General features: G+C 45.6%; 1 protein-coding gene and 4 non-coding genes across 5 annotated transcripts in view; all 5 read right to left on the bottom strand.

Moving 5' to 3' along the window:
• The window catches only part of LOC144097694 (nose resistant to fluoxetine protein 6-like), a 124,575-nt gene that overhangs the window by 50,011 nt on the left and 51,673 nt on the right, over positions 1 to 22,891 (bottom strand). The window lies entirely within an intron of this gene.
• On the bottom strand, positions 911 to 983 carry TRNAV-UAC (transfer RNA valine (anticodon UAC)). The gene has a single exon. It is a non-coding gene; the product is annotated as a tRNA-Val (tRNA).
• Positions 9,033 to 9,105, bottom strand: TRNAV-UAC (transfer RNA valine (anticodon UAC)). The gene has a single exon. It is a non-coding gene; the product is annotated as a tRNA-Val (tRNA).
• Positions 17,151 to 17,223, bottom strand: TRNAV-UAC (transfer RNA valine (anticodon UAC)). Its single transcript has one exon. It is a non-coding gene; the product is annotated as a tRNA-Val (tRNA).
• TRNAV-UAC (transfer RNA valine (anticodon UAC)) lies at positions 22,576 to 22,648 on the bottom strand. Its single transcript has one exon. It is a non-coding gene; the product is annotated as a tRNA-Val (tRNA).

The following is a 22,891-nucleotide window of genomic DNA, read 5'->3' as shown; positions in this document are numbered from 1 at the left end:
ATTTACCGACGAACACGACACATATGCGTGTAGTGGTATTTGTTTTGAGTTCGTCAGTAAAGTGTACAGTGCGTTGCATGTATGATGGCTATGGCGTTAACCGAAAGCTGAAAATTCTGCATACCTGCATGCTTACCTGTAGTCTGTAGCAGAAAAACAGGCAAGAAAATAATTATTGATTGGAAGATATCGATTGTTGTAGCTTTTTCAAAGTTGTGAAGTATTAGCCATCCTTCATGTCTTAAGTCCGGACACTCAAGCTTTTCTTTCCCCTACATATTTCGTTAGCTCCCAGAATTTTCTTTCCTTCACGCAGACCAAGAGTGCCCTCGAAAGAAGCTTCTCCAAGGTTAGGTTTAATTCCAACCTATGTAGTGGTATGTGAGATGCTGTAATTTGCCAGAGTGTGTCTCTGACCTGGTTAGACAATATTACGCACATCACGAAATGCATGCAGGCTTATGCTTGTAGTATTGCAGGGTTAATGCCGCGCAGCAGTTTGTTGAAAAAAATGCTGCCATCATGATGCTCTTGAAGGTTATTCAATCGATAAAGGATCATCAGACAGGAGTTATTAATGTCTTGAATATCGAACGTAAAATAAAAACAGGAACGCCGCCGCTATCGGGAAATGCGGTGTAGCTCCAAAGAAGAGAAACCCCTACTGCTTTACTTCACATGTGTCCGGTAAGGCATTTTTGCTTGAAGTCACGACTACATGCAGCTTGATGATCCCAAATATCACGTATTACGCATGCACTGGAACTGCATCGATGGCCAGATTTTGCAATGATGCTTCTCTTAATTTGTTATTTACATCTTCATTATAGGTCGGTATTGCTATAATACCAGAGTAAGCAGCTGACATTGCTTGTCTATCAGCCATAAAAAAAAAGAAAAAAGAAAACTGTGGTTCCGCCCGGGATCGAACCGGGGACCTTTCGCGTGTAAAGCGAACGTGATAACCACTACACTACAGAACCAGCTGGCAAATGCGTTCACGGGCTTGGTTTTCAGACAATTATTAGTGCGAAAGCATTGCTAGCCTTTGATTGCAGATGGCGTGTCCCCCAAAAGTGGACGCAAAATGTGTCGCATGATATGACGCCATCAGCTAGTGTAGAGTAGTCATGATTGAAAGTTTATGACGAATGATATGTAGAGTGTCAGATCATTGTCATGGTCATGTGAGTCAGTAATTGAGTGATCAGTCCGAAGTCACGAGTCATGACCGGAATCATATTCATTGTGGTCATGACAGGAGTCAATGCATGAGGGAGGAGTTGAGTCGTGTTCATCAAAGTCATGATCATAAGTCATGGACACAAAATGGGTCGCAAAAAGTGCTGAGTCATTGGTCACAATGTGAGTCTCAAAACAATGCGCTGAGCCATAGGTCACAAAAAAAGCCGAGTCATGGGTCACAAAATGGATCCCAAAATTTTTAAGGCGGGGTTGAGGTGTCCACCGCTTTGTCGAGGTCTGAGAGCGACTGGGCCCTTTCCTTTCCTCAAAAACGTTTCCTTTCCTCAAAACACATGATTTCGCATTCCTCCACGTAAGCAGACTGAAGTGGTAATAATAGCAGAGAGTTTTAGTTTCACGTACGTAGAGGGTTCACGTACGCAAACGTGAGGAGTCTACGTAGCCTGCACGCAGGTGGTTTGAAACCCTTATAGTTACACGTGCGCGAAACAAGCCGCGCGTTACGCCTAGCGCCATCTACTAAGAAACACAGACACTGGTTGTAGCCTAAATCATCCAAGGCAAGTCTTTAAGACAACCCATTCATAGCGAGACGGTTGCTATGACGACGACCAACGCTGCTTCGTCAGGCTTAACAGCTGAAAAATCGCCCTTCTGTCTGAAAGACAAAAGCTATTTGTCGCTTGAAACCTTATGCGAGGGTAAGAATGGGCAAATCGAAGGCGAATACAACAGTTTAGAACACGATATCGCGTCGATGGATTAGCGACGAAGCTGTTATCGCTGTGAAGCGGGGGGCAGGGCGCCGCCATGTTTGACAACGCTGCGTACGCAAGCAACGCAAAGACCGCAACGTAAAAATCTGAACGTCACGTATGTACGTGAGACTCGCGCATACCCTTTGCGTTCTGCGCATGCGCACTGGTCACCCATAAGAGCTCTACGTACGTGAAGCCTCTGCGTACGCGAAACTAAAACTCTCTAATAATAACTGGTTTTTGGGTAAAGGAATCGGCGCAGTATCTGTCTCATATATCGTTGGACACCTTAACAATGCCGTAAGGGACGGGATAAAGGAGGGATCGAGTGAAAGAAGAAAGGAAGAAAGAGGTGCCGTAGTGGAGGGCTCCGGAATAATTTCGACCACCTGGGGATCTTTAACGTGCACTGCCCTCAGAATTGTTTTTCCGCCACCAGTGACGTTTAGCAACCAGCTGGCAATGCAACTCTAGGGGATCTGTTTGCAGCAATCATTTAGCTGCCGCCTTTGACATATTGCCATGAGCAACGAATATCACTAGCGGTAGCAAGAGCAATAAACGTAATTCGTGGCCGCAAAAGAAAGAAGAAAGTGCCGTGTCACGGGACACAGAATAAGTAAAACAAAGTTTAAGGCGGGGTTGAGGGGTTCACCGACATGTCGAGATCTTTAGAGAGTTATAGCATATCGTTACCGGGTTTACGTTACCGTTTGCCGTGTTACCGGACGCCGGACTTTCAGGTTAGCGCGGCGCACGCCAGAAATTGTTTTAGCGTACCGTCTCTCCCGTAACAAGTTACCGTAATTCTAAAACGAGTGATGATGATGGCGCATGCCCAGCTTTTAATAAAAAAAATACGGATGCATTGCAATAATTTCTTAGAAGTGAGATGCCACTTTAATAATCTTTTTCTCTGCATATAAAGACGTACCGACTACACTTCAGCTAACAGCCGACTCAGCGGCTTTTCAAATGTGCCCGTGAAGCTAGACACCTTTGCCTACCCTCGCCCGTAGAGATTTTCACTAAGTAGACCTCAGTAAGCTTGCATCCACAGCGCACGTTGCGTTGCAAGCGGTGTAAAAAATGCAACTACGACACCTGTTTGCCGTGCCGCATCGTCGCTTCTTTTTGTGTCTGGATGCAAACACAGTGGCGCCATCTAGTAGGAGTAAGTTAAAGCGCGCCAAGTCCGGGCCGGATAAACTTTTTATTTTCTCTAATTACTGATAAATATAGTAAGAGAATTATCAGTTTTCTTTCGAGGAAAAACTCGTGAAAGTATAGAAAAATAGTTGAATTGGGCACAAAACTGAAGAGGTCCAGTGTAGTCATTGCTATTTGGCTATGTTTACGACATATAGTCAGGCTTAACTGCTCAATCGGCAAATAATCTCATAAACATGGCCTAGTTGTTACTCAAACCTCAACGTATGAGTGAGAGTTTGCAAATTAAAAGGGAATGCCTTCATGTATAGCCAGAAATGGCGCCGAAGAACGCGGTGGCGGTGCTGTATTTGGTCCGAAGCGGCCGTGCAGGGCTCCGCCATGTTTGTTTACAAGCGAACGCTAACTCTCCGCAACGCTGAAAGAGATTCCGTAAAGTGCTTGCGGACCGGTAAGTGGCGGCGCATGCGCAGACGTCGTTTGCCGGGCCCGGTAAACGGTAACGTAAACACGGTAACGATACGCTATAACTCTCTAACGAGTACAAATTGCGCGAACAAGACGGGACGTAAGGCACACAAAAAGACAGTCAAAGTGCAGACTGTGTAGTCATTCTCTTCATTTTGAACAAACTTGGCCGCAATTTAGCTTGCATGGGCAGAGGGGCCCTGTAATTTCTTCCTGCTGCACTTCGTTCATTAAGGTTTCCGTACATACATTTCTCTTTTTATACTTTGACATAATACCCAGCTTGCAGGGGGAAAAAAGATTATGACTCGCTGCCTCATTAGTCCTCTCCAGGCAGCTTGGCATCCTGAACAGAGTCTACTCCGTACGATCGATGCGCCTACCCTGTGTTAAATGCCATTCTTTACTTCTTGAACCCGCGAGCATCGTTCAAAAATATTAATGCAAAGGAAGGGGAGGAGTGGCGTGGATAATGTAATATTTGAAACAAATCAATATTTCTAGACGCCCACGGTAGAACTTTGAAACAGCGATAAAAACTCAATTATTGATATGGGGAGAGGGGGAGAGTGAATCATCTCAGTTGAATTTTAGTTTCGTACTCAGGTGAAAAACTTGAGGCGAAGGGCATTGTTTTTTATAGACAGATAAATCCAGCTTAACAGCTCAACTCCTTTTCTGCGTGGTCGTGTTATGCAGTCGATCCCACCTCGCAGGGAGAAGCCGAGAATGGATAGAATGGACACCAATTACAGCTACAAGGTGCATGCGAAGAGACCTATCTCAAACATAGTTGGCGTACTGTAAAATAAGGCTAAGACACTATCCGTAGCTGAATACTTTAACCTCCTTGCTTACGTTGGTAACACGCATCCTTCATCCCCAGGACCTGATGGAATAACATACAATGCGCTTCGTCATCTAGGCCCACAGGTAATGGAAGCCCTCTTAACATTGTTCAACCACTCTTGGGCCTCTGCCACTGTACCACAGCAGTGGAAAAGAAGCCGCATTGTGGCCTTGCTCAAACCAGGGAAATCGCCACTCACATTAACATCCTACAGACCAGTAGCTCTGGCAAGTTGTATTGGCAAGACGATGGAGCGTATGGTGCTAACCCGTCTAGAATGGTTCCTTGAAAAACATGGGCTATACCCTTCCACAATGACGGGTTTCCGCAAAGGCCGGTCTGCCATCGACAGTGTAATTGATCTCGTGTCAACGGTAGAACATGAAAAACGCCGTCACAGGTTGACTGCTGCTCTTTTCCTCGACATAAAGGGCGCATTCGATAATGTTCAGCATGATGCAGTACTAAATGCACTCGAAGAATGTGGTATAGGCGGACGTCTACACAATTGGATTGCAAGCTATTTGACAAACCGGACAGTCTACATGGAGACTCTTGAAGGTGACACAGCAGATCATCATGTTGCTTGTGGTGTTCCTCAGGGAGGAGTGCTCAGTCCAACGTTGTTCAATCTCGTGCTCATTGGCCTTTTCAAACAACTACCGAAGACTGTTTCAATATCCGCCTACGCAGACGATATTTGCATCTGGACATCAAGTGTCACGCGTCCCCAAGTGCAAGCAAGATTGCAGCGTTCGGTGTCCATTACGTCTGCGTACTTGCGCCGTCAGGGGCTTGAACTTTCGCCAACTAAAAGCGTAACATTGGCTTTCACACGCAAGATAATGGCGTGGTATCCGGTCACAATCGATGGGCAAATTGTTCCATACGTAACACATCACAAATTCTTAGGTGTTACGATAGACCGTGACCTGTCCTGGACGAAGCACATTTCTGTGCTCAAGAAAAAGCTCGACAGCTTTGCAAGCATTGTGCGGTGTATGGCAGGAAAATGTTGGGGTCCCTCTGAGCGATCTTTACTACACGTGTACCAGGCGCTGGTAGTCGGCCTTCTCAGATACAGTGCACCCGTTCTCTCGGGGGTCAGACTATCAGGCCTGCGTGTGCTTGAAAGCGCGCAGGCTCGTGCTTTAAGAGTATGCTTGGGTTTGCCATGTAAAACTTCTACATGGGGCACATTTTATGAGGCCCGCGCCTGCCCAGCACGAATTTATTTCCAACAGGAGCCACTTCGTGTGCATTTGCGGCATCTGACCAGGCATCGTCATCACCCCCTGACTAACATTAGTGCGGTGCGTCCAGATGCAGCCTTTTCCAGAGCCCTTTGGATGCAGCGCAATGCGCTGCCTTCGAACTACGCGCCACACCAGATTGCGGAGATGCCACTTTGGGCAGTACCAAAACCATCTATACGGACAACAATCCCAGGGATAACAAAGAAAACGCACATTCCAACAGTCGGACTGAAACAGCTGGCGCTGTCATACATTACATCTATGTATACTAACACCCAGCATGTTTTCGTGGACGGATCCGTTACGACCACTTCTTCAGCTGCAGCGGTGATAGTGCCAGGAAATGCCTCATGTCACCGTTTCAGGCTCATGCACAAAACGTCCTCTACGGCAACCGAATTGGCAGCCATACGAGAAGCCGTCCTTTATATTGGTCACCAGCCAGCGCAGCAATGGACTATATTCTGCGACTCGAGATCGGCATTACAGGTCGTACAAACTTATCTAAAACCAAGAGCATGCGAGCAGCTGGTTCAACAGATTGTGCTTTTGTTAGCCGAGGCTTTCCACCGCGGCCATATCATAAAGTTTCAATGGATACCGAGCCATTGCGGCATAGCGGGAAACGAGCGTGCTGACGCCGAGGCTCGGATGGCACATAGTGATGGTGCTTTCATTGAGATAGCCTTTTCAAGATCAGACATTGGAGCCTTGTTGGCGCATTTAATGCAGGCGGCAATGCAGTCGCACTGGCATGATCCGAGTCATCAACAGGACCGCGTGTGTAAGCTTGACGCTGGCTCACGATTACATTTCCCATCTGTGGTGGTGCGACGTCATGGGACTTTACTCCACCGGCTACGGCTTGGCGTTGCCTACACCAAACACTATCTTCACAAGATCGGCATCGAAATTCACCCAAATTGCGCACAGTGCAACACACCAGAGACTATTGGACACCTTCTTTGCGCGTGCCCGAAGTATACTTCTGAAAGAACAACATTGGAGGCGACCGTGAAAAACCTGGACTCTCGCCCTCTCTCTGAGGAAACTCTTCTGGGCGCAAGGACGAGACGTTCTGATTGGTGGCGTGTGACAAAAGCCCTGCTCAACTTTTTGTGTGAAACAGGCCTGGATACTCGTTTGTGACCGCCTGTGCACAACCTACATGGTTAATGACATGTGTCGGTGTTGTGTTGCAGACACCAGTTTTGAGTTTTATGTGTGTCCAGTAACCGCGATGCGAGCGCCAGCCAGTGTTGTGTGTGTGTGTGTGTGTGTGTGTGTGTGCGTGTGCATAGAGATCACCCGTGAAACTCATTGTATTATGCCATCATCAGCCTTCATTCACACTTTCCTTTTCCTCCTCTTCCCTTTCCCCTGTGTGTAGTAGCAGGCCAGGGCCCTGTTACCACCGGCCGACCTCTCCGCCTTTCTTTCATTAAAATTCCCTTTCTTCTTTCGTTGCAGCCGAAAGCCTTTCAGGCCCTGCTGACGAGGCTGCTAGCTTATTCGGATCACATATGATCTTGGGTGGACCTGGGGTGAACAGCAGTTATTCAAAATATGTGTGCTAATGTTTTCATTACTGGGTGAACAGCTTCTGTTAACTTGTTCATGTTTTGTTTTCAGCGCACATGAGTGCAGTTTTGAGCTTTCGGTGTCACAATCTCCCGACACCACTACGCGACGCGACCAAGCCCATCCTGCAGCTGTGCGCACTCACTCAGATTAGACATTCCGGTGTACAAAACAGGCATCAAAAAATGGCTTGCTATTTCTATTAAACGTTGCAGAAAATAAGATTCACAAAAACAAATGACAATAAAGCGGCCGCAGTGCTGATTCATGAAACAGAAGGGATGTTACTTCTAACGGCACCGAATGAATACCAGTTGGAACAGTGTGTTGTTTCCTCAGCTTTAAACATTTTCAGATTTATTATCGCACAAGCTGAATTGACATGCAACAACACTCAGCACTGAGTGGTTTTGGAAGTACAATAACGAATAAAGTATTAGCTTTGATATCTAGAGAGAACTGCCTTCAACAAACTTCCGTTCTGAAACCATGCTGTATTTTAGCGAAAATTTTGATCGAGTAGTCTAGGCAGGTTCATTGCAGCTAAATACCAGATGTGCATTTCAAAACAGTAAAGGTAAGTGAAAGTAGGTAATAATTTGGAACTAGTGCTTTGGATGCCATCTTCAAGCTTGGTGCCATGTTTGTAACTTTCCAAAATGATTATTCAAATTTAGAAAGACGGGAATGTTTATCATTCAAAACTATCAGCGAAATGCCGCTAGCATCTCTGCCTTTCGCCAGAGCAGTACGGCTAAGCAACATGGGTATGACAAATAAAAGTACCGGAACTGGACCTATATGGTTGTACATCGTACATGAAACGTGCTATGTAATTTACCGACGAACACGACACATATGCGTGTAGTGGTATTTGTTTTGAGTTCGTCAGTAAAGTGTACAGTGCGTTGCATGTATGATGGCTATGGCGTTAACCGAAAGCTGAAAATTCTGCATACCTGCATGCTTACCTGTAGTCTGTAGCAGAAAAACAGGCAAGAAAATAATTATTGATTGGAAGATATCGATTGTTGTAGCTTTTTCAAAGTTGTGAAGTATTAGCCATCCTTCATGTCTTAAGTCCGGACACTCAAGCTTTTCTTTCCCCTACATATTTCGTTAGCTCCCAGAATTTTCTTTCCTTCACGCAGACCAAGAGTGCCCTCGAAAGAAGCTTCTCCAAGGTTAGGTTTAATTCCAACCTATGTAGTGGTATGTGAGATGCTGTAATTTGCCAGAGTGTGTCTCTGACCTGGTTAGACAATATTACGCACATCACGAAATGCATGCAGGCTTATGCTTGTAGTATTGCAGGGTTAATTCCGCGCAGCAGTTTGTTGAAAAAAATGCTGCCATCATGATGCTCTTGAAGGTTAATCAATCGATAAAGGATCATCAGACAGGAGTTATTAATGTCTTGAATATCGAACGTAAAATAAAAACAGGAACGCCGCCGCTATCGGGAAATGCGGTGTAGCTCCAAAGAAGAGAAACCCCCACTGCTTTACTTCACATGTGTCCGGTAAGGCATTTTTGCTTGAAGTCACGACTACATGCAGCTTGATGATCCCAAATATCACGTATTACGCATGCACTGGAACTGCATCGATGGCCAGATTTCGCAATGATGCTTCTCTTAATTCGTTATTTACATATTCATTAGAGGTCGGTATTGCTATAATACCAGAGTAAGCAGCTGACATTGCTTGTCTATCAGCCATACAGAAAGAAAAAAGAAAACCGTGGTTCCGCCCGGGATCGAACCGGGGACCTTTCGCGTGTAAAGCGAACGTGATAACCACTACACTACAGAACCAGCTGGCAAATGCGTTCTCGGGCTTGGTTTTCAGACAATTATTAGTGCGAAAGCATTGCTAGCCTTTGATTGCAGATGGCGTGTCCCCCAAAAGTGGACGCAAAATGTGTCGCATGATATGACGCCATCAGCTAGTGTAGAGTAGTCATGATTGAAAGTTTATGACGAATGATATGTAGAGTGTCAGATCATTGTCATGGTCATGTGAGTCAGTAATTGAGTGATCAGTCCGAAGTCACGAGTCATGACCGGAATCATATTCATTGTGGTCATGACAGGAGTCAATGCATGAGGGAGGAGTTGAGTCGTGTTCATCAAAGTCATGATCATAAGTCATGGACACAAAATGGGTCGCAAAAAGTGCTGAGTCATTGGTCACAATGTGAGTCTCAAAACAATGCGCTGAGCCATAGGTCACAAAAAAAGCCGAGTCATGGGTCACAAAATGGATCCCAAAATTTTTAAGGCGGGGTTGAGGTGTCCACCGCTTTGTCGAGGTCTGAGAGCGACTGGGCCCTTTCCTTTCCTCAAAAACGTTTCCTTTCCTCAAAACACATGATTTCGCATTCCTCCACGTAAGCAGACTCAAGTGGTAATAATAGCAGAGAGTTTTAGTTTCACGTACGTAGAGGGTTCACGTACGCAAACGTGAGGAGTCTACGTAGCCTGCACGCAGGTGGTTTGAAACCCTTATAGTTACACGTGCGCGAAACAAGCCGCGCGTTACGCCTAGCGCCATCTACTAAGAAACACAGACACTGGTTGTAGCCTAAATCATCCAAGGCAAGTCTTTAAGCCAAGCCATTCATAGCGAGACGGTTGCTATGACGACGACCAACGCTGCTTCGTCAGGCTTAACAGCTGAAAAATCGCCCTTCTGTCTGAAAGACAAAAGCTATTTGTCGCTTGAAACCTTATGCGAGGGTAAGAATGGGCAAATCGAAGGCGAATACAACAGTTTAGAACACGATATCGCGTCGATGGATTAGCGACGAAGCTGTTATCGCTGTGAAGCGGGGGGCAGGGCGCCGCCATGTTTGACAACGCTGCGTACGCAAGCAACGCAAAGACCGCAACATAAAAATCCGAACCTCACGTACGTACGTGAGACTCGCCCATACCCTTTGCGTTCTGCGCATGCGCACTGGTCACCCATAAGAGCTCTACGTACGTGAAGCCTCTGCGTACGCGAAACTAAAGCTCTCTAATAATAACTGGTTTTTGGGTAAAGGAATTGGCGCAGTATCTGTCTCATATATCGTTGGACACCTTAACAATGCCGTAAGGGACGGGATAAAGGAGGGATCGAGTGAAAGAAGAAAGGAAGAAAGAGGTGCCGTAGTGGAGGGCTCCGGAATAATTTCGACCACCTGGGGATCTTTAACGTGCACTGCCCTCAGAATTGTTTTTCCGCCACCAGTGACGTTTAGCAACCAGCTGGCAATGCAACTCTAGGGGATCTGTTTGCAGCAATTATTTAGCTGCCGCCTTTGACATATTCCCATGAGCAACGAATATCACTAGCGGTAGCAAGAGCAATAAACTTAATTCGTGGCCGCAAAAGAAAGAAGAAAGTGCCGTGTCACGGGACACACAATAAGTAAAACAAAGTTTAAGGCGGGGTTGAGGGGTTCACCGACATGTCGAGATCTTTAGAGAGTTATAGCATATCGTTACCGGGTTTACGTTACCGTTTGCCGTGTTACCGGACGCCGGACTTTCAGGTTAGCGCGGCGCACGCCAGAAATTGTTTTAGCGTACCGTCTCTCCCGTAACAAGTTACCGTAATTCTAAAACGAGTGATGATGATGGCGCATGCCCAGCTTTTAATAAAAAAAATACGGATGCATTGCAATAATTTCTTAGAAGTGAGATGCCACTTTAATAATCTTTTTCTCTGCATATAAAGACGTACCGACTACACTTCAGCTAACAGCCGACTCAGCGGCTTTTCAAATGTGCCCGTGAAGCTAGACACCTTTGCCTACCCTCGCCCGTAGAGATTTTCACTAAGTAGACCTCAGTAAGCTTGCATCCACAGCGCACGTTGCGTTGCAAGCGGTGTAAAAAATGCAACTACGACACCTGTTTGCCGTGCCGCATCGTCGCTTCTTTTTGTGTCTGGATGCAAACACAGTGGCGCCATCTAGTAGGAGTAAGTTAAAGCGCGCCAACTCCGGGCCGGATAAACTTTTTATTTTCTCTAATTACTGATAAATATAGTAAGAGAATTATCAGTTTTCTTTCGAGGAAAAACTCGTGAAAGTATAGAAAAATAGTTGAATTGGGCACAAAACTGAAGAGGTCCAGTGTAGTCATTGCTATTTGGCTATGTTTACGACATATAGTCAGGCTTAACTGCTCAATCGGCAAATAATCTCATAAACATGGCCTAGTTGTTACTCAAACCTCAACGTATGAGTGAGAGTTTGCAAATTAAAAGGGAATGCCTTCATGTATAGCCAGAAATGGCGCCGAAGAACGCGGTGGCGGTGCTGTATTTGGTCCGAAGCGGCCGTGCAGGGCTCCGCCATGTTTGTTTACAAGCGAACGCTAACTCTCCGCAACGCTGAAAGAGATTCCGTAAAGTGCTTGCGGACCGGTAAGTGGCGGCGCATGCGCAGACGTCGTTTGCCGGGCCCGGTAAACGGTAACGTAAACACGGTAACGATACGCTATAACTCTCTAACGAGTACAAATTGCGCGAACAAGACGGGACGTAAGGCACACAAAAAGACAGTCAAAGTGCAGACTGTGTAGTCATTCTCTTCATTTTGAACAAACTTGGCCGCAATTTAGCTTGCATGGGCAGAGGGGCCCTGTAATTTCTTCCTGCTGCACTTCGTTCATTAAGGTTTCCGTACATACATTTCTCTTTTTATACTTTGACATAATACCCAGCTTGCAGGGGGAAAAAAGATTATGACTCGCTGCCTCATTAGTCCTCTCCAGGCAGCTTGGCATCCTGAACAGAGTCTACTCCGTACGATCGATGCGCCTACCCTGTGTTAAATGCCATTCTTTACTTCTTGAACCCGCGAGCATCGTTCAAAAATATTAATGCAAAGGAAGGGGAGGAGTGGCGTGGATAATGTAATATTTGAAACAAATCAATATTTCTAGACGCCCACGGTAGAACTTTGAAACAGCGATAAAAACTCAATTATTGATATGGGGAGAGGGGGAGAGTGAATCATCTCAGTTGAATTTTAGTTTCGTACTCAGGTGAAAAACTTGAGGCGAAGGGCATTGTTTTTTATAGACAGATAAATCCAGCTTAACAGCTCAACTCCTTTTCTGCGTGGTCGTGTTATGCAGTCGATCCCACCTCGCAGGGAGAAGCCGAGAATGGATAGAATGGACACCAATTACAGCTACAAGGTGCATGCGAAGAGACCTATCTCAAACATAGTTGGCGTACTGTAAAATAAGGCTAAGACACTATCCGTAGCTGAATACTTTAACCTCCTTGCTTACGTTGGTAACACGCATCCTTCATCCCCAGGACCTGATGGAATAACATACAATGCGCTTCGTCATCTAGGCCCACAGGTAATGGAAGCCCTCTTAACATTGTTCAACCACTCTTGGGCCTCTGCCACTGTACCACAGCAGTGGAAAAGAAGCCGCATTGTGGCCTTGCTCAAACCAGGGAAATCGCCACTCACATTAACATCCTACAGACCAGTAGCTCTGGCAAGTTGTATTGGCAAGACGATGGAGCGTATGGTGCTAACCCGTCTAGAATGGTTCCTTGAAAAACATGGGCTATACCCTTCCACAATGACGGGTTTCCGCAAAGGCCGGTCTGCCATCGACAGTGTAATTGATCTCGTGTCAACGGTAGAACATGAAAAACGCCGTCACAGGTTGACTGCTGCTCTTTTCCTCGACATAAAGGGCGCATTCGATAATGTTCAGCATGATGCAGTACTAAATGCACTCGAAGAATGTGGTATAGGCGGACGTCTACACAATTGGATTGCAAGCTATTTGACAAACCGGACAGTCTACATGGAGACTCTTGAAGGTGACACAGCAGATCATCATGTTGCTTGTGGTGTTCCTCAGGGAGGAGTGCTCAGTCCAACGTTGTTCAATCTCGTGCTCATTGGCCTTTTCAAACAACTACCGAAGACTGTTTCAATATCCGCCTACGCAGACGATATTTGCATCTGGACATCAAGTGTCACGCGTCCCCAAGTGCAAGCAAGATTGCAGCGTTCGGTGTCCATTACGTCTGCGTACTTGCGCCGTCAGGGGCTTGAACTTTCGCCAACTAAAAGCGTAACATTGGCTTTCACACGCAAGATAATGGCGTGGTATCCGGTCACAATCGATGGGCAAATTGTTCCATACGTAACACATCACAAATTCTTAGGTGTTACGATAGACCGTGACCTGTCCTGGACGAAGCACATTTCTGTGCTCAAGAAAAAGCTCGACAGCTTTGCAAGCATTGTGCGGTGTATGGCAGGAAAATGTTGGGGTCCCTCTGAGCGATCTTTACTACACGTGTACCAGGCGCTGGTAGTCGGCCTTCTCAGATACAGTGCACCCGTTCTCTCGGGGGTCAGACTATCAGGCCTGCGTGTGCTTGAAAGCGCGCAGGCTCGTGCTTTAAGAGTATGCTTGGGTTTGCCATGTAAAACTTCTACATGGGGCACATTTTATGAGGCCCGCGCCTGCCCAGCACGAATTTATTTCCAACAGGAGCCACTTCGTGTGCATTTGCGGCATCTGACCAGGCATCGTCATCACCCCCTGACTAACATTAGTGCGGTGCGTCCAGATGCAGCCTTTTCCAGAGCCCTTTGGATGCAGCGCAATGCGCTGCCTTCGAACTACGCGCCACACCAGATTGCGGAGATGCCACTTTGGGCAGTACCAAAACCATCTATACGGACAACAATCCCAGGGATAACAAAGAAAACGCACATTCCAACAGTCGGACTGAAACAGCTGGCGCTGTCATACATTACATCTATGTATACTAACACCCAGCATGTTTTCGTGGACGGATCCGTTACGACCACTTCTTCAGCTGCAGCGGTGATAGTGCCAGGAAATGCCTCATGTCACCGTTTCAGGCTCATGCACAAAACGTCCTCTACGGCAACCGAATTGGCAGCCATACGAGAAGCCGTCCTTTATATTGGTCACCAGCCAGCGCAGCAATGGACTATATTCTGCGACTCGAGATCGGCATTACAGGTCGTACAAACTTATCTAAAACCAAGAGCATGCGAGCAGCTGGTTCAACAGATTGTGCTTTTGTTAGCCGAGGCTTTCCACCGCGGCCATATCATAAAGTTTCAATGGATACCGAGCCATTGCGGCATAGCGGGAAACGAGCGTGCTGACGCCGAGGCTCGGATGGCACATAGTGATGGTGCTTTCATTGAGATAGCCTTTTCAAGATCAGACATTGGAGCCTTGTTGGCGCATTTAATGCAGGCGGCAATGCAGTCGCACTGGCATGATCCGAGTCATCAACAGGACCGCGTGTGTAAGCTTGACGCTGGCTCACGATTACATTTCCCATCTGTGGTGGTGCGACGTCATGGGACTTTACTCCACCGGCTACGGCTTGGCGTTGCCTACACCAAACACTATCTTCACAAGATCGGCATCGAAATTCACCCAAATTGCGCACAGTGCAACACACCAGAGACTATTGGACACCTTCTTTGCGCGTGCCCGAAGTATACTTCTGAAAGAACAACATTGGAGGCGACCGTGAAAAACCTGGACTCTCGCCCTCTCTCTGAGGAAACTCTTCTGGGCGCAAGGACGAGACGTTCTGATTGGTGGCGTGTGACAAAAGCCCTGCTCAACTTTTTGTGTGAAACAGGCCTGGATACTCGTTTGTGACCGCCTGTGCACAACCTACATGGTTAATGACATGTGTCGGTGTTGTGTTGCAGACACCAGTTTTGAGTTTTATGTGTGTCCAGTAACCGCGATGCGAGCGCCAGCCAGTGTTGTGTGTGTGTGTGTGTGTGTGTGTGCGTGTGCATAGAGATCACCCGTGAAACTCATTGTATTATGCCATCATCAGCCTTCATTCACACTTTCCTTTTCCTCCTCTTCCCTTTCCCCTGTGTGTAGTAGCAGGCCAGGGCCCTGTTACCACCGGCCGACCTCTCCGCCTTTCTTTCATTAAAATTCCCTTTCTTCTTTCGTTGCAGCCGAAAGCCTTTCAGGCCCTGCTGACGAGGCTGCTAGCTTATTCGGATCACATATGATCTTGGGTGGACCTGGGGTGAACAGCAGTTATTCAAAATATGTGTGCTAATGTTTTCATTACTGGGTGAACAGCTTCTGTTAACTTGTTCATGTTTTGTTTTCAGCGCACATGAGTGCAGTTTTGAGCTTTCGGTGTCACAATCTCCCGACACCACTACGCGACGCGACCAAGCCCATCCTGCAGCTGTGCGCACTCACTCAGATTAGACATTCCGGTGTACAAAACAGGCATCAAAAAATGGCTTGCTATTTCTATTAAACGTTGCAGAAAATAAGATTCACAAAAACAAATGACAATAAAGCGGCCGCAGTGCTGATTCATGAAACAGAAGGGATGTTACTTCTAACGGCACCGAATGAATACCAGTTGGAACAGTGTGTTGTTTCCTCAGCTTTAAACATTTTCAGATTTATTATCGCACAAGCTGAATTGACATGCAACAACACTCAGCACTGAGTGGTTTTGGAAGTACAATAACGAATAAAGTATTAGCTTTGATATCTAGAGAGAACTGCCTTCAACAAACTTCCGTTCTGAAACCATGCTGTATTTTAGCGAAAATTTTGATCGAGTAGTCTAGGCAGGTTCATTGCAGCTAAATACCAGATGTGCATTTCAAAACAGTAAAGGTAAGTGAAAGTAGGTAATAATTTGGAACTAGTGCTTTGGATGCCATCTTCAAGCTTGGTGCCATGTTTGTAACTTTCCAAAATGATTATTCAAATTTAGAAAGACGGGAATGTTTATCATTCAAAACTATCAGCGAAATGCCGCTAGCATCTCTGCCTTTCGCCAGAGCAGTACGGCTAAGCAACATGGGTATGACAAATAAAAGTACCGGAACTGGACCTATATGGTTGTACATCGTACATGAAACGTGCTATGTAATTTACCGACGAACACGACACATATGCGTGTAGTGGTATTTGTTTTGAGTTCGTCAGTAAAGTGTACAGTGCGTTGCATGTATGATGGCTATGGCGTTAACCGAAAGCTGAAAATTCTGCATACCTGCATGCTTACCTGTAGTCTGTAGCAGAAAAACAGGCAAGAAAATAATTATTGATTGGAAGATATCGATTGTTGTAGCTTTTTCAAAGTTGTGAAGTATTAGCCATCCTTCATGTCTTAAGTCCGGACACTCAAGCTTTTCTTTCCCCTACATATTTCGTTAGCTCCCAGAATTTTCTTTCCTTCACGCAGACCAAGAGTGCCCTCGAAAGAAGCTTCTCCAAGGTTAGGTTTAATTCCAACCTATGTAGTGGTATGTGAGATGCTGTAATTTGCCAGAGTGTGTCTCTGACCTGGTTAGACAATATTACGCACATCACGAAATGCATGCAGGCTTATGCTTGTAGTATTGCAGGGTTAATTCCGCGCAGCAGTTTGTTGAAAAAAATGCTGCCATCATGATGCTCTTGAAGGTTAATCAATCGATAAAGGATCATCAGACAGGAGTTATTAATGTCTTGAATATCGAACGTAAAATAAAAACAGGAACGCCGCCGCTATCGGGAAATGCGGTGTAGCTCCAAAGAAGAGAAACCCCCACTGCTTTACTTCACATGTGTCCGGTAAGGCATTTTTGCTTGAAGTCACGACTACATGCAGCTTGATGATCCCAAATATCACGTATTACGCATGCACTGGAACTGCATCGATGGCCAGATTTCGCAATGATGCTTCTCTTAATTCGTTATTTACATATTCATTAGAGGTCGGTATTGCTATAATACCAGAGTAAGCAGCTGACATTGCTTGTCTATCAGCCATACAGAAAGAAAAAAGAAAACCGTGGTTCCGCCCGGGATCGAACCGGGGACCTTTCGCGTGTAAAGCGAACGTGATAACCACTACACTACAGAACCAGCTGGCAAATGCGTTCTCGGGCTTGGTTTTCAGACAATTATTAGTGCGAAAGCATTGCTAGCCTTTGATTGCAGATGGCGTGTCCCCCAAAAGTGGACGCAAAATGTGTCGCATGATATGACGCCATCAGCTAGTGTAGAGTAGTCATGATTGAAAGTTTATGACGAATGATATGTAGAGTGTCAGATCATTGTCATGGTCATGTGAGTCAGTAATTGAGTGATCAGTCCGAAGTCACGAGTCATGACCGGAATCATATTCATTGTGGTCATGACAGGAGTCAATGCATGAGGGAGGAGTTGAGTCGTGTTCATCAAAGTCATGATCATAAGTCATGGACACAAAATGGGTCGCAAAAAGTGCTGAGTCATTGGTCACAATGTGAGTCTCAAAACAATGCGCTGAGCCATAGGTCACAAAAAAAGCCGAGTCATGGGTCACAAAATGGATCCCAAAATTTTTAAGGCGGGGTTGAGGTGTCCACCGCTTTGTCGAGGTCTGAGAGCGACTGGGCCCTTTCCTTTCCTCAAAAACGTTTCCTTTCCTCAAAACACATGATTTCGCATTCCTCCACGTAAGCAGACTCAAGTGGTAATAATAGCAGAGAGTTTTAGTTTCACGTACGTAGAGGGTTCACGTACGCAAACGTGAGGAGTCTACGTAGCCTGCACGCAGGTGGTTTGAAACCCTTATAGTTACACGTGCGCGAAACAAGCCGCGCGTTACGCCTAGCGCCATCTACTAAGAAACACAGACACTGGTTGTAGCCTAAATCATCCAAGGCAAGTCTTTAAGCCAAGCCATTCATAGCGAGACGGTTGCTATGACGACGACCAACGCTGCTTCGTCAGGCTTAACAGCTGAAAAATCGCCCTTCTGTCTGAAAGACAAAAGCTATTTGTCGCTTGAAACCTTATGCGAGGGTAAGAATGGGCAAATCGAAGGCGAATACAACAGTTTAGAACACGATATCGCGTCGATGGATTAGCGACGAAGCTGTTATCGCTGTGAAGCGGGGGGCAGGGCGCCGCCATGTTTGACAACGCTGCGTACGCAAGCAACGCAAAGACCGCAACATAAAAATCCGAACCTCACGTACGTACGTGAGACTCGCCCATACCCTTTGCGTTCTGCGCATGCGCACTGGTCACCCATAAGAGCTCTACGTACGTGAAGCCTCTGCGTACGCGAAACTAAAGCTCTCTAATAATAACTGGTTTTTGGGTAAAGGAATTGGCGCAGTATCTGTCTCATATATCGTTGGACACCTTAACAATGCCGTAAGGGACGGGATAAAGGAGGGATCGAGTGAAAGAAGAAAGGAAGAAAGAGGTGCCGTAGTGGAGGGCTCCGGAATAATTTCGACCACCTGGGGATCTTTAACGTGCACTGCCCTCAGAATTGTTTTTCCGCCACCAGTGACGTTTAGCAACCAGCTGGCAATGCAACTCTAGGGGATCTGTTTGCAGCAATTATTTAGCTGCCGCCTTTGACATATTCCCATGAGCAACGAATATCACTAGCGGTAGCAAGAGCAATAAACTTAATTCGTGGCCGCAAAAGAAAGAAGAAAGTGCCGTGTCACGGGACACACAATAAGTAAAACAAAGTTTAAGGCGGGGTTGAGGGGTTCACCGACATGTCGAGATCTTTAGAGAGTTATAGCATATCGTTACCGGGTTTACGTTACCGTTTGCCGTGTTACCGGACGCCGGACTTTCAGGTTAGCGCGGCGCACGCCAGAAATTGTTTTAGCGTACCGTCTCTCCCGTAACAAGTTACCGTAATTCTAAAACGAGTGATGATGATGGCGCATGCCCAGCTTTTAATAAAAAAAATACGGATGCATTGCAATAATTTCTTAGAAGTGAGATGCCACTTTAATAATCTTTTTCTCTGCATATAAAGACGTACGACTACACTTTAGCTAACAGCCGACTCAGCGGCTTTTCAAATGTGCCCGTGAAGCTAGACACCTTTGCCTACCCTCGCCCGTAGAGATTTTCACTACGTAGACCTCAGTAAGCTTGCATCCACAGCGCACGTTGCGTTGCAAGCGGTGTAAAAAATGCAACTACGACACCTGTTTGCCGTGCCGCATCGTCGCTTCTTTTTGTGTCTGGATGCAAACACAGTGGCGCCTTCTAGTAGGAGTAAGTTAAAGCGCGCCAACTCCGGGCCGGATAAACTTTTTATTTTCTCTAATTTCTGAAAAATATAATAAGAGAATTATCAGTTTTCTTTCGAGGAAAAACTCGTGAAAGTATAGAAAAATAGTTGAATTGGGCACAAAACTGAAGAGGTCCAGTGTAGTCGTTGCTATTTGGCTATGTTTACGACATATAGTCAGGCTTAACTGCTCAATCGGCAAATAATCTCATAAACATGGCCTAGTTGTTACTCAAACCTCAACGTATGAGTGAGAGTTTGCAAATTAAAAGGGAATGCCTTCATGTATAGCCAGAAATGGCGCCGAAGAACGCGGTGGCGGTGCTGTATTTGGTCCGAAGCGGCCGTGCAGGGCTCCGCCATGTTTGTTTACAAGCGAACGCTAACTCTCCGCAACGCTGAAAGAGATTCCGTAAAGTGCTTGCGGACCGGTAAGTGGCGGCGCATGCGCAGACGTCGTTTGCCGGGCCCGGTAAACGGTAACGTAAACACGGTAACGATACGCTATAACTCTCTAACGAGTACAAATTGCGCGAACAAGACGGGACGTAAGGCACACAAAAAGACAGTCAAAGTGCAGACTGTGTAGTCATTCTCTTCATTTTGAACAAACTTGCCCGCAATTTAGCTTGCATGGGCAGAGGGGCCCTGTAATTTCTTCCTGCTGCACTTCGTTCATTAAGGTTTCCGTACATACATTTCTCTTTTTATACTTTGACATAATACCCAGCTTGCAGGGGGAAAAAAGATTATGACTCGCTGCCTCATTAGTCCTCTCCAGGCAGCTTGGCATCCTGAACAGAGTCTACTCCGTACGATCGATGCGCCTACCCTGTGTTAAATGCCATTCTTTACTTCTTGAACCCGCGAGCATCGTTCAAAAATATTAATGCAAAGGAAGGGGAGGAGTGGCGTGGATAATGTAATATTTGAAACAAATCAATATTTCTAGACGCCCACAGTAGAACTTTGAAACAGCGATAAAAACTCAATTATTGATATGGGGAGAGGGGGAGAGTGAATCATCTCAGTTGAATTTTAGTTTCGTACTCAGGTGAAAAACTTGAGGCGAAGGGCATTGTTTTTTATAGACAGATAAATCCAGCTTAACAGCTCAACTCCTTTTCTGCGTGGTCGTGTTAAGCAGTCGATCCCACCTCGCAGGGAGAAGCCGAGAATGGATAGAATGGACACCAATTAGAGCTACAAAGTGCATGCGAAGAGACCTATCTCAAACATAGTTGGCGTACTGTAAAATAAGGCTAAGACACTATCCGTAGCTGAATACTTTAACCTCCTTGCTTATTACGTTGGTAACATTTCGTTGCAGCCGAGAACCTTTCAGGCCCTGCTGACGAGGCTGCTAGCTTATTCGGATCACATATGATCTTGGGTGAACCTGGGGTGAACAGCAGTTATTCAAAATATGTGTGCTAATTGTTTTCATTACTGGGTGAACAGCTTCTGTTAACATGTTCATGTTTTGTTTTCAGCGCACATGAGTGCAGTTTTGAGCTTTCGGTGTCACAATCTCCCGACACCACTACGCGACGCGACCAAGCCCATCCTGCAGCTGTGCGCACTCACTCAGATTAGACATTCCGGTGTACAAAACAGGCATCAAAAAATGGCTTGCTATTTCTATTAAACGTTGCAGAAAATAAGATTCACAAAAACAAATGACAATAAAGCGGCCGCAGTGCTGATTCATGAAACAGAAGGGATGTTACTTCTAACGGCACCGAATGAATACCAGTTGGAACAGTGTGTTGTTTCCTCAGCTTTAAACATTTTCACATTTATTATCGCACCAACTGAATTGATATGCAACAACACTCAGCACTGAGTGGTTTTGGAAGTACAATAACGAATAAAGTATTAGCTTTGATATCTACAGAGAACTGCCTTCAACAAACTTCCGTTCTGAAACCATGCTGTATTGTAGCGAAAATTTTGATCGAGTAGTCTAGGCAGGTTCATTGCAGCTAAATACCAGATGTGCATTTCAAAAGAGTAAAGGTAAGTTAAAGTAGGTAATAATTTGGAACTAGTGCTTTGGATGCCATTTTCAAGCTTGGTGCCATGTTTGTAACTTTCCAAAATGATTATCAAATTTAGAAAGACGGGAAAGATTATCATTCAAAACTATCAGCGAAATGCCGCTAGCATCTCTGCCTTTCGCCAGAGCAGTACGGCTAAGTAACATGGGTATGACAAATAAAAGTACCGGAACTGGACCTATATGGTTGTACATCGTACATGGAACGTGCTATGTAATTTACCGACGAACACGACACATATGCGTGTAGTGTTATTTGTTTTGAGTTCGTCAGTAAAGTGTACAGTGCGTTGCATGTATGATGGCTATGGCGTTAACCGAAAGCTGAAAATTCTGCATACCTGCATGCTTACCTGTAGTCTGTAGCAGAAAAACAGGCAAGAAAATAATTATTGATTGGAAGATATCGATTGTTGTAGCTTTTTCAAAGTTGTGAAGTATTAGCCATCCTTCATGTCTTAAGTCCGGACACTCAAGCTTTTCTTTCCCCTACATATTTCGTTAGCTCCCAGAATTTTTCTTTCCTTCACGCAGACCAAGAGTGCCCTCGAAAGAAGCTTCTCCAAGGTTAGGTTTAATTCCAACCTATGTAGTGGTATGTGAGATACTGTAATTTGCCAGAGTGTGTCTCTGACCTCGTTAGACAATATTACGCACAACACGAAATGCATGCAGGCTTATGCTTGGAGTGATGCAGGGTTAATGCCGCACAGCAGTTTGTTGAAAAAAATGCTGCCATCATGATGCTCTTGAAGGTTAATCAATCGATAAATGATCATCAGACAGGAGTTCTTAATGTCTTGAATATCGAACGAAAAATAAAAACAGGAACGCCGCTATCGGGAAATGCAGTGTAGCTCCAAAGAAGAGAAACCCCTACTGCTTTACTTCACATGTGTCCGGTAAGGCATTTTTGCTTGAAGTCACGACTACAGGCAGCTTGATGATCCCCAATATCACGTATTACGCATGCACTGGAACTGCATCGATGGCCATCTTTCGCAATGATGCTTCTCTTAATGCGTTATTTACATCTTCATTAGAGGTCGGTATTGCTATAATAGCAGAGTAAGCAGCTGACATTGCTTGTCTATCAGCCATAAAAAAAGAAAAAAGAAAACCGTGGTTCCGCCCGGGATCGAACCGGGGACCTTTCGCGTGTAAAGCGAACGTGATAACCACTACACTACAGAACCAGCTGGCAAATGCGTTCTCGGGTTTGGTTTTCAGACAATCATTAGTGCGAAAGCATTGCTAGCCTTTGAAGATGGCGTGTCCCCAGAAAGTGGACGCAAAATGTGTCGCATGGTATGACGCCTCAGCTAGTGTAAAGTAGTCATTATTGAAGCTGTATGACGAATGATATATAAATAGAGTGTCAGATCATTGTCATGGTCATGTGAGTCATAGTAATTGAGTGATCAGTCCGAAGTCACGAG

The sequence above is a fragment of the Amblyomma americanum genome, chromosome 1 (genome assembly GCF_052857255.1).
Source record: "Amblyomma americanum isolate KBUSLIRL-KWMA chromosome 1, ASM5285725v1, whole genome shotgun sequence".
NCBI lineage: Eukaryota > Metazoa > Arthropoda > Arachnida > Ixodida > Ixodidae > Amblyomma > Amblyomma americanum.
This window is presented reverse-complemented; position numbering and strand designations above follow the sequence as displayed.